The sequence below is a fragment of the Rattus norvegicus genome, chromosome 16, assembly GCF_021556685.1.
Source record: "Rattus norvegicus strain SHRSP/BbbUtx chromosome 16, alternate assembly SHRSP_T2T, whole genome shotgun sequence".
NCBI lineage: Eukaryota > Metazoa > Chordata > Mammalia > Rodentia > Muridae > Rattus > Rattus norvegicus.
In genome coordinates, this window is record NC_141549.1 from 12,517,380 (window position 1) to 12,533,572 (window position 16,193).

At 40.7% G+C, this 16,193-nt stretch overlaps 1 non-coding gene across 1 annotated transcript; it reads left to right on the forward strand.

Annotated features, from left to right (window-relative positions):
* The first annotated feature begins 13,405 nt into the window (after positions 1–13,405).
* LOC120097651 (U6 spliceosomal RNA) lies at positions 13,406–13,512 on the forward strand. Its single transcript, XR_015640568.1, has one exon. It is a non-coding gene; the product is annotated as a U6 spliceosomal RNA (small nuclear RNA).
* The last annotated feature ends 2,681 nt before the right edge of the window (positions 13,513–16,193 follow it).

A 16,193-nucleotide genomic window follows, 5' to 3' on the forward strand; every position in this document is an offset into this window, starting at 1 on the left:
TAATAAAAACAGCTCTTCCCTGCCCCAAATCTTACACAGCATCTCATCTCTCCTCCCACAAATGCTCAGCACCCCTCCATGGGGTGCCCAAGCTCTCCAAGACATAGTAAATCACCAAGAAAGATGAGTTTGCCCAGCTCTGTGCTCCCATCCTTGAAGGAGCTCAGAAAAGAAGGGAAGCTGGTATATGTTAAAAAACAAGCAGCTATCAGGCAGTGCATCATCACAGGAGAGAAAGGAAAGCTGACTCCCGGTAACTCAGCAACTATTCACTTGCTAAGAACAGGGCACATGGTCTGCTTTATGGAGAGTGTGAAATGATTTCTTTCACACTGTTCCCTATTGGAACATTCCCTATCGACAGCAATCACTCACTCTCCCAGGGAGATAGACCCAGAGAAACAGCAAAGGAGAGAGAAGATACAGGATCTTGCATGGCCACCAACACACACATAAACTCACGTGCAAATATCCAGGCAAACAAACCAAAGGCACACATGTACAGAGACTTGACGCACAGAAATGAAACTAGCACTGTAACCCACATAAGCTCAGACACATCAATACCATCCCCAAACATCTATGCATATCACAGTCAGGCACACAGAGGTCACAGAAGCATGCAGCCAGAGAATAGCACTTATTAAAATGCAGAAATACACATAGCCATCTCAACACTGATGCTCAGACAGGGCTCAAGGCAGCACAGAAATTCTCAGGAACAAAATAACCTATGTAAATTGAAGGAGGGTCCAGTCACTCACCCATTGTATTAGTCAGGGTTCTCTAGAGTGACAGAACTTACAGAGTGTCTCTATGTATTAAGGGAAAGTATTGGAATGATTTTTGAGTCTGCAATTCAACTAACCAAAGAATGGGCAGCTATGAATGGGAAGTCCAAGAGTCTAGTACTTGTTCAGTCCCACGTGGCTGGGTGTTTCAGCTGGGCTTCTATATAAGCTGGAATCCTGAAGAAGTAGGCTCCAACAGATGTGCTGGCATGTAAGTGCAAGCAGGTGAAGAAGAAGGAAGCCTTCCTTCTTCTATTGTCCTTCTGTAGGCCTTCTGTAAGGTGTGTACCACCGTAACTGGACCTAAGCTGTTCTTTACTTGGAACTTGCTTTGTCCCAGGCTGTGCTTGGGCTCAGAGATCTGCTTGTCTCTGTCTCCTGGGATTCAAGGAGTGTGCCATATTTCCTGGGCCTAAGCTTTGCATGGTACTTTGTCTCAAGATCCAGTGCAAAAACATATGTCATCCCATGTCAAGATTCAGATCAAAAGCCTGTGTCTTCTAGTCTCAAGATCTGAACCATAGGTGTGCCCTCCATTCCAGATTATAGTTCATTCCAGACGTAGTCAAGTTGACAACCAGGAATAGCCACCACACATATTTAACTGCATTCTATTTCTGATCTGTCTTGTTTCATTTCTTTCTTGAATCTTCTTCACTTATTGTTATCTTGAATCTCAGGAACAAGCTTCCTGATTGATGAATATTTTAAGACCAAGAACCAAGACCACCTTAGGAGTAGTGAGGGTACTCACACTGGCTTTTATGACCGTGCCAGGCCACTGACCAGACCAGGATGACCTGACCTGGGCCACCACTATAGAAGCCCTCAATCCTTGCCTTGAATTGTCTATATAATGCTGAGACGACTGTAAACACCAAGAAGAGAAATTCATAAGACCTCTGCTCCTGATATGGCCAAGCTATCAGTAAAAGTCCTTTTGCTGGCTTTCCTACAGCTCAGTTTGTGAATTGATTTCTAGAACAAGTGACTGGGGCTGCTCCAATGGGATTCACTAGAACTAGAGCTTCTCCTCTAACTCTGATATCAGTTCAAGAGCTAATCATATGGGCATTTGGGAGTTTGTTAATAGGGATAACTAAAAACTAAGTATCAGGGAGGCTGCTATCTTCCCAATAATTAGGAGAACTCAAAAAGTGATGAACTGTAGAAACATATTTTGGAAAAATTGAAAAAATAAAACTTAATGACTAATTCAATGTGTCTAGAAAAGAAGAGAAGGTGCAAAGCCTCCTGGAACTCTGTCTGAGCAGCACAATATCACTCCTTGGAATGAGTAGCACCTAATAGAGGTTGGAAGATCCCACATGGTAACCTCCTTCCGCTATCTAACCTATAGGCTGAAGACAGCCTGGGTGCAGTCCCTCAGGTTACAGCATTTAGCCAAGCATGGTCAGGGGTGGCTGAGGTTATGCCCCAGTGGGCTTCCAGAGATCTATTCCAAGCATGCTGTCTGTCAGATGAAGATGTGAAGAGAGAGAGGCAGGATGGCAGGAGAACAGTGAACCAGCTCTGAAGCCAGGGAGTCATGAAGCCCTCACCTGGGCATGACTTGCCTTCCTGCCCACAGTTCTCCTGACGATTTCATATTCTTTGGATCTGACAGCATGACATTAAACTGGACTCTGGACACAGACTTCTCTGGAACCAAAATGACACTCAAGGAGGCAAGCATCATCCTGTTCCTCTACTCTCCCTGTCAGACTCCTCTACGTGGAGCAAGAATTGGGTGAGTGTGCAGAAACCTTTTTCTGTCACCACCTTTAGCTTCACAGTTTGATCATTTTAACAATAAAGGGTCATGTGAGCCAAGACTTCTGTGTACCTAAATGCCTCATGGCAGGATTGATAAGCCAAACAAGCATCAGAGACATTCTCTAGAGAGGGCACTCTGCCCATGGGAGGAACCAGGAGAGCCAAGATTGAAGGACAGCCTCAGACAGCAGCAGCTAAACTGGCTGTGCTCTCAACATTACATCCTTCCTACAGAGATGAGAGGGAAATTCTTCTCTCAGAGTCTAATTCATGTAAGCTGGGTGTGACTTTAATAGAATCTTTGGTCCCCAAGGAGAGAGTGCTGGCACAGCACTGAGCAACACTGAAGGTTTCCAGTGTGCTGCGTGTCTCCCAGGCGAATCTCCTTTCTGTTCAGTATCCTTCTCCCACTTTCCCCATCTCTTTAGCTAGGAGTATAGTGTCCTCATCACAGAAAATCACAGAAGCCAAGGCCTCTAAGATACCCGTCCTCAGTTCTCAAGGCTGCCTCCAGACTCCAGTACAGTAAAAATTTCACCAAATGTCAAAGGAGAGGACAAGGAGGAGAGCAGGCCCGAGGATTGTGCCCTGGACTCAGCAGGCCTTTCTCTACCTCCTCTCTGTTTTAATAATAACATCCCTTTACTAAATTATAACAATGCAAAGCACAGGATACAGAGATACTAAAAGGGTCTTCTGGCTACCATCTCAGAGAGACTTATAAACCAATATTTTTTTAAATGGGTATAAAAAATAACTCCATGCAAGTGTAGAAAGATCAGGACATTGCAGAGAAATGGACACCACTTCTCATTTATGCGCTGAGGATAAGTATTGAGAATAGCCCACCTGTGCTGGAGAGAGAGTTCAGTGGTTAAGAGCACTGATTGCTCTCCCAGAGGTCCTGAATTCAATTCCCAGCAACCACATGGTGGTTCACAACTATCTGTAATGGAATTTGATGCTCTCTTCTGGTGTGTCTGAAGATAGCAACTTACTCATATACTTATATAAGTAAGTAAATCTTAAAAAAAATGAATAGTTCACCTGCTGGTATGGTTATGGGTAGAGTTAGTGTAAGGTAAGGGTTAGGATAGGGTGTCACACAGCTTTAATCCCAGCCCTCCGAGGCAGAGGCATATGGTTTTCTATGAATTCAAAGTCAGCATGGTCTACAGAGCAAGTTTTAGAATGGCCATAGTGACACAGAGAAGCCCTGTTCAGTGAGAGGAGGAGAAAATCCTTCACTGATGCAAAAGAGAGACAAGCTGGTATATTATGCATTGCAAAGCACAGGCTGGATGATGAATGCTACTGGATGTTTTCATCTGAAGCCTATGGCCACAGCTCAGGCCTGCTTCCCTTGAACTTCTTCAATGCCCAAGCAAAATGAGAAAAGAAGATGCCACGGTCTTGCCCTGTTCTCCCCCATTCATTCAGGGTGTCTTTGAATCACTTTTCTGGGACTTAGGTCTTGGAATAAAGGAGTCCATTCACCTATAGTGGCTGAAGTTCTAAGACAAGTTTTCGGCGATTGTCAATGGGCATTTTCCTCCTACAAAAAGAAGCAAAGTGTCAAACCTCACCCCCAATGCCAGCAGTTTCAGGTTCCTTAGGCCACTTGCAGGCATGACCCACCTGAGGCTCAGTCATTCCAGAAAATGCCAGGAGTCTTCCCATAAGTCCTGCCTTGGACAAAGCAGAGTTCATAGAAATGGTTCATAAAAGCCAAAGAAATTAACTACATTCCCACCAAAAACGGAGGCAAAGGAAAAGCCAGATGACCTTGGGAAATGATCATTGTTGGGTAATAGTTCAGAAAGGCCTGAGCAGGCAACAGAGGCTCCTGCAGGAAAGGGAAGAGGAAAGAATTGAAGATGTGAATATTGACTCTGTACATGTCTATCCAAACATTACCCAGTATATCTATCATATCACGCTCATGGTTTATACTAACAAGAATTCAACTTGACAGAAGTAGTGGTTGTTTGATAATAGCTTTATGATTCCTACTTCTATTCTTTAGATAAATTAGTTTCATTCAAAGAAGTATATTGTTTTCTTATCCATAATAATCCCAAAAAAGAAATAACTTTTTCAGTACACACACAATATATATATATATATGTGTGTGTATATATATATATATATGTATGTATGTATGTATATATGTTCCTATCTTTGGAATAGTTCCAGAATACACATCATTTTTAAAGTATTCCTGAGGCACAGAAAGTGGGAGGAACTCTCTCTTCCCATTCTCTGATTAACAACAGTGTCTTGCATGTACTCCCAGAGGCAGGCTGTGCAAATGCAGAATGATACAGCACCCATTTCCTCTCCCTTACCGAACTTGACATCCATGTGCTGCTCTGTTCTTTGGTTACTGCTCAGATCTCTGAAAGGGTTCAGTCTCGGTGTATGCAGAGCTTTCTCTCACTTCGAAATGACAGTAAGGTTACTCTGTAGTGTGACCTACCATAATTTACATCATCAGAGCCTCGGTGGACAAACTTTTGGGCTCTTCCCATCATTGTACCAAAACAGCAAGTTTGTCTATAAGATGCATTCCCGCACTTGAAATCACTAAGTTAAAGAGAGTATGCATTGGAAATATGAATAAGTGTCATCAACCTGCCCTCCCAAGTTCCTGTGAGTCTAACCAGCTCTCTGTCAATCAGATGTATGCTTTGGGAGGAGAGAATTAAACTCAAAACTGCATTAACCTGACCCAGGCCCTGATTGCTCAGAAAGTACAGGCATAAGTAAACACAGAATGCAATGTCTCCTTCCGCTCTGCTATGAGAGTCCTCCTGAATAAAGAGAGCGAAAAACTGCCACACAGATCTCAGGACACCACAAACACAGAGCCCCTGCACACCTTACTTCTTGTCCCTAACATCTGTGTGTGCCCTTGTGCCAGGAAAGGGACAAAATAAGCTACAGACATGGGAACCTGTTTCGTCTCCTGAGAGAATGCAGCCACTGTGTCTTTGTTGGTTCCCAGCATCCTTCAAAAAGCTAAGCAAATTCTACATTCGTCGAAAGCTTATTGTATCTTGTTAGAGTGTATGGGTGTGCAATCCACCAGTTGAAACTGGTATTTATTTTTTAAAATTTAAGCTGTGCAGTTTGCCTAGAAATCTAGAACTTTTTTCTTATGAGATGTCTGCTAGGTCTTTTACTTATTTAGAAAATGATATTACTTATTGATGATTATAAATAACCTTCATATTATGGAACACTAATTGTTGTACATTTTTCAAATATTTTTCTAGCTTTCTATTTATCTCCTGAACCTGTTTTCAACATATTTTATAAATATTTATTTTAGTGATAATTATCTGTATATGTATAGCTGTCTTTATGTGAATGTATGTGCAGGTTCCTACAGAAGCCAGAGGGCACTGAGTCTTAAGAGCTGAAGTTTACAGGCACCAGATGGCATGAGTGTTGGTCCTATGCAAGAGCAGCCAGTGCTCTGAATGACTGAGCCGTGTCTCTAACCCCTGCTTTCAACATTTTTTTACTATCATGAAGAGCCATTCCCTTGTCATAGGTCTATATTTATTCATCTTTCCTCTTAAGATTCCTGAATTTTGCAACATCCTTCCAACTGTCTTTACTATTTTAACCCATTGAGAGCTCCCTTTCATGATTGCCTCATGTTTGCTTTTTTTCCCCATTTTTTAAAGGTTAGTTTTCAGTGTGTCTGGAATGTTTATTTTGGCATAAAGTGTGACGAAGATATACAATTTTATTTTTCCACCTAGCTTGATGCTTGGATAATAGAAGCCTTCACACTCTACCACAGGGCACGGTTGCGAGCTCCTTTTTGGAACCAGCAGCAATGGGCTCTCAAAAAGCTTAAAATTCCTCTCTGCGGTGTGGAACAGATTATACCAGTGGCATGCTAGAGACACATAATTCTTCCTTCCACCCTTTCTATTAACTAAAAATACACAGTGTAAAAGGATTTGTGGAATTTCCACAGGAATCAAAATTGATGATTTAGGTAAACATCTTCCAGATTCATAAAATATTGCCCACTGCCCAAAGGAAGGGAACGGACTCAGACACTCCAGTCCACTGCAACTCAGTCCTCAAATGCCCCTGGCATCCAAAGGAAAATCCACAGACAGACGAGAAGAAAGCATGATCTAAGGCTGCAGAGGTGAATCAACAAGGTCTGAACATTTGTTTTTTGGTTTGTTTTCTCCCTCAGGGAGTTCTGTGAGTGAGCTCAACAACATCGATTCACAGAAGGTTACGGTAGTTAGGGTCTCTACTCAGAGTGAAGAGGTCAGCAGGGTCAGAGGCTGGGTATTAAAGAGCTCACTGGACAGGGCTCATGGTGTTGGAAGTACACTGGATAAAATATAAGAAATATAAGAACAGGTTCTTCATTCTGATTTTCTAAACACAAAACTACCATCTCATATGCATACTATTCAGAAAGGAAAAAATCTAAAGGATTCATTTAAATTCAACAGATTTTTCACTAAATGTGTGATTTGTAAACTTCAGCAAAATTGGTCCGTAGTTATTTATGTCAGTCATCCCAAAGCTTAAAATGCAAGATGACGATTCGTACAGCAAAGTAAATGTGAAATAATCCAAGCAAATTCATCCATCGGCTAAGGAGAAAACACCAGACTGCTTCTCAAATAAACCTAAAAACCATCAGAGTTAATACAAAAACATATGGCCTTGGTCAAGGATCTTGGTTGCATTAACTAGAAAGCAATGGTGATTAACACAGGCACAGCTTGGCACTTAGAGTTCACATGTGGCTGGCAGATAAGGGCTGAAATCCACAGATTTACAGACCCAAAGAGCAGGATGCAGGATGCATCAGGCAGACTCTTCCTTAAATTCTTACAAATTGCTTCTGGCTGATTTAAGTGAAAATAAATTTACTGGCAGTATATGTTCGAGTGGGAGAACAGACAGAAACTGGAGAAATGGGCTGTCTCAGGAAAAGATTCTTCGAGAAACATATGAAACCTTCCATAGGATGAGCCTGAAGGCAGGGTACCTGCCTCGAAGATGGAGCACTGGAAGGCAAAGAATTTGTACCTGGCTCAAGTGGCCCAGAAGCCACCCCTAGCACCACAGCCTATGGAAATCACCCATGGGTTGTAACACGATGTGCAGCCTGCGAATTCTCTTCTGGACCCTTAGAATTCTGACTTTACTATTAAAAGCCCAGGTTTCTTGTGGGACCTGCCTGAAACTTCATATTGGTTATTCAACTTCCCTTATAAACTCACTTCTTCCAACAGGGGCATCTACAAGGCAGATAAGGAAATGAGAGAGGACTGTGACAGCAGCAGCCTAAGGTGAATATTCTGACCAGGGCATCCTAAGCATGCTTGCTGAAGCACACCAGTATCGCCCCTTCCCTGGCGATGCTAACACTGCCCCTAAAGAGAACGCTGAGTATCCCATCCTCTTTGCATGCCAAGAAAGAGTCCAAAACTACAATCCACATCCTGACACACCACACACACATACACACACACAGAGATGGGGGGGGGAGGAGAGAGAGAAAGAGAGAGGAGAGAGAGAGAGAGAATGTATGAATATAGTGCCCAAAGTTTTGGTTTTCCATTTAAAGAAAGTATGAAATCTGTAAACTAATTGATGGAAGGAACAAAGACCCAGCCAAGAAGAATATATATAAATACATATACATATATTGTTATACCCAGATAGCAGGAACCCCAGGAGACCACCAGAGATTGCAACACTGATGCAAATACACAAGAGTCTTTATTGTTCGAGTCCAGACTGGGATTGCAGCCTTCCTGGCTCTGCAGGTTAGGAATGTGACACATGCATCTAGGGGTTCCAAGTATATATGAGAGATGCATCAACTGGGACTTTTGAGCCTTGGCATTACATGATTGGGTAGAGGGTAAAGGAATGCTATCCTTCAGAACCGATAATGTTTATTCCAACAGCAAGGCAGGACCATACATCTGGAAAAGGACCATTTTGATATGAGAAGAAGTAACTTATTCCATTATCAGAGGCTAGTTTATTTTTACAAGCCAGCCACAGCCATCTGGGAACACTTAATTGCCTCTTTCCCATAGCTCAAGAGTGGGGGTCTTATCACTTCAAGGGCCTCCTTCAAAGGCAGAAGGCATCTGCACCAAGGAGGAAGTGCTGAATGCTGGACTTAACATCAAAGGGAGTGTAAGACACGGCACCATGGGTTAATGCTGAGACAAGGACATGATGCTTGTGTCTCTCCAATATACATATACACATACACATATATGTAATGTATTGCTACTAGCAATTAGTATTTCTTACTATTAGTATTAAATTAGTATTAAATTAGTATTAAACTTACTATTTCTTTGCAGATGACAGAAGACAATGCCAGTCAACAGGGTCCAGACCCCAAATGCCTCTCACCTCAGAAACAGCAGAGCAAAGAAATTAAAAGACATACATTACAGACAATGAAAAGCCACACAGACATAATAAGCAATGCTCCCGGAAGGGACCAAGATGTGATGGAAGTGAATATCCATCAGAGCTATATTAAAGGAAGATCTTTCTAGACAGAAGGAAACCACTCCCCCCACCTCAACATCTGGAAGTCAAGTCATTTTCCACGGGCCAAATGTGATTAATGAAAAGAAGTCGCACGTGACTACACTGTGGTTACTCTCAACGTGGCAAGGAATCGGAAAGAGCTCTGCACATGATGGGAGGGAGAGCCTGATACTGTAGAAAAGGAACCAAATAGCAAGCTGGATTCAGACTTTCCCCCTCAAGCACAAGCGGATGACTAGAACATCGTTGACAGGATGCTTTGTAAAACTGTATTTGAGCTAATGTGAGTAGAAACTAAAATACTCAGAGACAGAAATGTGAAACATTGGTAACCAAGGAATAAAATTCCACAAGTAAAGACTTGGCTGGATGTTTGTTTAAGTAGACTTCAAAGAAGTACCAAAATTTACTCTAACGCCTACGATAAACTAATAATAATGATTCATTAAATACTGAAGCAAAACTCATAATTAGCATTGAATGGCTTTCAGGGGGAAAAAATGATCCAGGAAGATGGCTGGATGGGCACAAACACTTGCTGGGGAAGCCTGGCAATCAGAGTATCATTCCTGAAACACGATGGATGGAGGAGACAGCCTTCTCTCTGAAGTGAAATGTAAGCACTTCTATTTATTTATTTTTCCTGGTTTGGGGACGAAACCCAAGGCCTTGTGCTTGCTAGGTGAACACTCTACATCAAAGCAGAATCTCCAATTCCTTTCCTTTAATTTTTGGTGCAGATAATTGTAGAAAAACTATAATGAGATGATTTAATAAAATATATTTAATAAAATATATAATATATATTAAAAATTACTTGCAGAGCCTGCTACTTGCTATATGGGATAGAAAGAAAAACCAAATAAAATGGTTCATGAATGGAAGAGTTGGAAGGATCATAGGTCAGAGAAAAGACAAGAATGAAGATGAAAAATGACATTGAAAATGCTACTGATCATATAAATCTGTTAAATTGCCATCCCAGAGCAAGAGGCTACAATGAGCTGGAGATGAAACTGTAACTACAAACTGTTGCCAAAAACATCTAACACAGGATACAGAATAAGAAAGTTAGAAATGCAATATCAGGAAAAATAAACCAGACAGTAAAATTGGAAGCGTGATGTTCATCCCAGCATAAAACCCCAGCTTTCTTTCTAACGTGAACTCCAAGCCCCCCAACCCACAAAAAAAATTGTTAAGCTGAGCACTTAAGACTATTTTACCCTTAAAAATTTGAACTCTACAATATTATAATATTCAAGGGATAAAAGCATGTGTAAGCATGTAACATAATAACCGTAATCAAGAAAAATTTCTAGAATAGCCACATCTTTATAAATCCTGTACCAGTAAAGCCTTCAAATACCGTGCAGTCAAGGCAGTGAAGCGGTATTTCTCAAACTGTGTCTCAGGGGTGGCTTGGATGTGTGTGAGAGACGATGCCAAAGGAGCAAAGGCTGGACCACCCATGCTGAGTAGAGCAACGTTCTGGATGACCTTACAGTTGAAGAAACTAAGCCTGAGAAGGCACGGGATGAAAGCAGTCTACACGTAGCTCATTGTTTAAGGAAAAGAGTCTCCATGACACCGTTCGGAGATTCAAGTCTAAATGCAGTGTATAACAATATTTAGATTTCATGGTGGAGCAAGAGCTACTGATGAACGCCCACAGCTACCACAAGAATCGTGTTGTTGGCTGCGCGCTCTGAATCCATTACGGAAAGTTTTTTCTTTTTGTTAAGAATATGGTAGTGACGTTCCACGGTCCCAGCTGTCAATCACTTATTCACGCCAAATAACTCAAAGGTGATGTGTTTTGATTTTTTAAGCAAATAAGTTGAAGCTAACAAGACATTTCAGTGTTGGTTTTTAAGTGAGACGTTTTATTCTATGAATTTTGGGGAGAAATACTATGGAATACACTGATTACAAAATCATGTGAGAATGAAAGAACCCAGACATCTGTTTTTGAAAATGTTCTGTCTGTCCTTAACACAGTGACGATGATAATAAGAGCAGATTCTCACTTGTTAAAATACCATTTTTCCCTTGAAGGGATCAATTGTGTTTGTTTCTTCAAAACGTCTGCTTTGAAGAAAAATATCATCAAACTCGGATTGCTTATCTTTCTGTGTATGAAAAAAAGGGCATTTTCTTATCAGAAAGCTTGATGAATCTGTAAAACATCTTGCTATGAGATTAATACGAGCTCCAAATATACATTAGCCTATATACTTACATATTAATATTAATTGATATGTTAATATATATTAATATATGCAGATCATTTTCATCCTCTTTGATGAATTATAAACATTCTGCTACTCTCTTTTAAGTACATTGGTGACCCTGCTTGCCTGAATTTAGTTGGATGATTTCCTTACCTAGATAAAAAAAAATAAAATGATAAATTTCACATGGTAGGGGGACCTATTTTGGTGCAGCAGACAGAGCTCTTCTGTCTGTAGCTTTGGGGATACAGTCTTCCTCTGCAATTTCCATGAGTATTTTTTCTTGATGATTATCAAAGAAGCAATGTGCTACTGAGAGGCTGCCCTCTCTATCCTTTTGGGAAATGTATTGGAGTAGCTCAGTGCACACAGGCAATGGGCTTGTACAAGTATTGCTGAGAGGTGATCTAATAACCACATTACGCAGACGCATCTTACTGGCACTTGAACTGATAGTCAACTAAATACATAGCATTTATTTTCCAAGAACTTGCTCTAGTTGGCCCTGGCAGTGCAGTCCTCTAATGTCCACACTCAGGCGGCTGAGGCAGGAAGCTATGGAGTCCAAGGTCCATCTGAGCTACATGGCAAGTTCCAGGCTAGCCTGAGCTCCAAAGTAAAATCCTATCTCAAAATAAATACACAAATGAATAAGGAAACCAGAAAAAGAATTTCTTCCAAAACAGTGTTTCTTCATGTGTGCAATGATGTGTATGACCTGTGTGGAAATTCTGTTGCTAACAAAAAAAAGTCCTTCTAGTTTATCATGATACATTTTGTAAGTGGGATTTCGATGGCTTTTGCCACTAAAGCAAACACAAGTATATCCACTATAATGTTTTTACTTCAAAAACAAAAAAAAAAATAGAACACATTTATGTTAACACACTTGGATTAAGAAGGTAGATTTAAACATGGCCGGGAAAATCCAGCACTCTGTTGGATTCAGAGAACATCCTACCCCATGCTCTTTCACATTTCCATTGTGTCTTCTCGCGCCCTGGAGATAGAGTTGCCAGCCCATTTGTGGGTATGTTACCATGAGGTCTGTTGTGCTGTTGCTCTTAGGGTTCCAGTTGATGGCACTTTAGTGAGGCTGATAATTAAGTAGGATTAAGAAAATATTGTGCTTGTATTTGGGGGCCCCGGTTGAGATTTTGCTACTCACTCATGCTTGAGTTATTAGGATCCACTTCCATCTAAGCTTATTTTGCAGAAGTCTTACTTGTCTATTTTTCCATTGTTAGGAATTATTTTTGTCAAAACCAGAAAATTGTCTTTAAGCCTACCTAGCAGGGAACAGGTAAACCGCATGCATAACTACACAGTAAAAGTTCACAAAAGCCACATGAGGTCAACTCTTTGCTCTGGAAGCATTTAAAGAGTGTCAGAAGTATTTTTTAAAAATGAATAAAAAGCATACATTCACAATATTAAAAACAGAAAGGAAAAGAAGAGTCAAGTAGAGACCCTTTAACAGAGAATTAAAGTTCTTCAAAGCAAATTTATATGCATTCAGAAATCTTAAAAGAATGGGACTGGGATATAAGTTCCCAAACAATCATAAATATCTTTTAAAAAGGTTCTTCAACTCTCTCAAGAACAAAAATGCTTTGCTAGCAAGATGGCTCAGTGAGTTGCCTTCAATCCTGCTGATGTGAATTTAGCCCCTAGGACCTACATGGTATTTGTAAATCTGTTAAGATGCTGCAGTACCTCAATAACTTAGAGAAAGAAAAAATATTATTATTACCTGGTCAGAAGCAGAAACGTATTTGATTAAATCAACACCCTGTTCGTAGTAGGGGGAAGACCCTCTTAGCAAAACCAGAATTTAAATCAGACTTCTTTGCTGTGACAAAAACCACACACCACAAACCGACACCACAGACCACAAACCAACACCAGGCATTATCCTTCATGACTCATTTTAGAGGCATTTCCATTAAATTCAAGAGCAAGAAAAGAGTGCCCGCCAAGACTACCATTACTTTACCACTATTTGGGAACTAATGATTGACACAGTAAGAAGTGCTCGCTTCAGCACCACATATACTAAAATTGGAACAGTGCAGAAAAGATTAGCATGACCCCTGCACAAGGATGACACCCAAATTCGTGAAACATTCCTTATTTCTGCTTGATGCCCCAGCGTAGGGGGATGTTAGAGCGGTGAGACAGGAGTGGGTGAATGGGTGGAGGAGCACCCTCATGGAGGCAAAGAGGAGGGAGGAGAGGAGGGATGGAATGGGAGGGTTTGTGAAGGGGTAACTGGGGAGGGAGTATCACTTGAAATGTAAATGAGCTGGGGATTTAGCTCAGTGGTAGAGCCCTTGCCTAGGAAGCTCAAGGCCCTGGGTTCGGTCCCCAGCTCCGAAAAAAAAAAAAAAGAACCAGAAAAAAAAAAAGAAATGTAAATGAATAAAATGATTAATAAAAAATAAGAGAAACTTTTTAAAATAAGAAAAGAAAGTATAAATAAACATTTGTGCTATGTACTGGATGTAATCATTACTTTCCAAAATCAACAAAAAAAAAAAGAACATAAATTTCAGAAAGTTGGATAATTGCAGTATTAAAAAAAGCTATACCAGGAAAAATTGATAATTCAGTGTGGAGGGAAACATCACTAATAGATACAGATGGTTAGATAAAGCACCTAATATTCAATTAGTTTAAAAATGTTAAAAGCTGTGAGGAAAATTACTAAGGTTTCTGTAAAAATAAAAGATTGAAAACAGACATAATATCATAAATGGTCACAAAAATTACTAAATTGTTTACATTTTAATAGAATAGTGAAGCTTTTGAGAAGCTTATCAAATAAGTATATTTCACCATATGTGAATTAAGATTGAGGAGTATCTTTAAATTTTTAATTGTCTTTCTATTTGTTTTCATTAAAACCCAGTAACATAATTTCTCTCCTCCCTATGTCTTTCCACACCCTCCCATGTCCTCTCCTCACTCCCTTTCCTGGCCTTTTTTCCTTAATTATTATTGTCTTACACACACACACAGATGCATAAATATGTAAATATAACCTGCTGAGTTTGCTTAGCATGGGTTGTATGTGTATGATTTCAGAACTGGCTACCGAGTGTGGCATAAGAAAGTCACAACTAGGGCTGGAGAGATGGCTCAGCGGTTAAGAGCACTGACTGCTCTTCCAGAGGTCCTGAGTTCAAATCCTAGCAACCACATGGTGGCTCACAGCCATCTGTAATGAGATCTGATGCCCTCTTCTGATGTATTTGAAGACAGCTACAGTGTACTTTTATAGAATAAATAAAGCTAAAAAAAAAAAAAAGAAAAGAAAGTCACAACTAATCAAAATGCAGATAACAACTGGTCATATGGTGTCCATCCCCAGTTGGTACATCTACCATACAACCCCCACCATCTAAGGCTCAGGGGAAATGGTAGAAAAGGAGGCAGAAAGATTGTAAGAGCCCCTTTTACTTTCCATATATCACTATTCTTCTAGCCACAATAAAGGGGGCACCAAAGAATTAAAAGCCATCAAAATCCAGGGGGCAGTTGAGGTGAGGGAGAAGTCCTGTGTCCTGACCTGATTCTCTGACCCTGCATGAGCAGGTGTGGTGGAACATGAAAATAACCCCAGCACTAGAGAGGTGAAAGCTACATGGGGAATCCCAGGCTAGCCTAGAATATATGAAACTGTCTTTAATGTATATATTAAAGGTGGCCTAGCCAATAGAGGTGCCTGTTCTAAACCTGATGAACTGAGTTTCACCCAAAGAGTAGAAGGAGAGAATAGAGTCCTACAATTTAACCACTGATGTCAACACAATGGCCTCAAAACATGTTCAGATGCAAATGGACACCTATGCACACACATAATAAGTAAATAATCTATTAAAACTTTTAAGAGAAAACTAGCCCATGTGTGCACCCTAATCACTAGTTGATTACAGGGGGGTGGGTATTGGTTTATGGGGGGATATAGGGAAGAAGTCAGATTGGCTGAGAAAACATACTTAAATTTAACTTTGATGGTAGTTCTCATTTCTGTATTTCTAGTTTTTGCTCTGAGCATATATTATAGCTATAAATCAGGGGGAAAATAAATAAATCTTCAAGTTTTACTCAGTTCAATATTTTTAAAACACAGTGTTCCCCAAGGTTAGCGTCTCAGCAATGCTTCTAAACAATTGTTGTTCGCTCAGAGAGATTAAAATCATCTGTCCAGAATTCCAGAGCTGACAGCTACTTCAGGCCTTCAGCTTGCTCACCACTCATATGTAACCGACAGAGATCATAAAGAAGGATGATCACCAAAGAGAAGTACGCCATAGAAGTTTTCATTCACATCCAGGGAGTGTACAGCAAATAGCATCAAATGGCAAAAAATATGCCATTAAGAACTTACCCATTGTGCCAAATCCCTTTGTCAGTTGATTTGGTGTAGCAGATAGATCTGTGTACAGCAGGTACCGATCTCCAGAGAGGCATTCGACTGCCCTCCTTCTGTGGAGGAGAAAGCTTTCTGAACATGCACCCCACAGCATGGGAGCTGCTCCTTGACCTCAGTTTCCTGCCTTAGATAGCAACTCTAGGAAGCGACAATGACATGAGCAGCAGATCCCACGTGTGAGCAAAGGCACTGATCAGAACCATAAGATTTGATCAGTCATAAGCCCAAGAGAGAAAAAGGCAGAGAGTAGGAGGAGCAGGAGGCAAGAACAGACAGCACAAAGAGAAAAGGAGACAAAGTCCCTGGTTGAAAATAAGGAACTGAGGACCAAGCAAGGGAGACTACGTGAAGCTGAGAATGGACCCTGGGCCTCTCAACAGG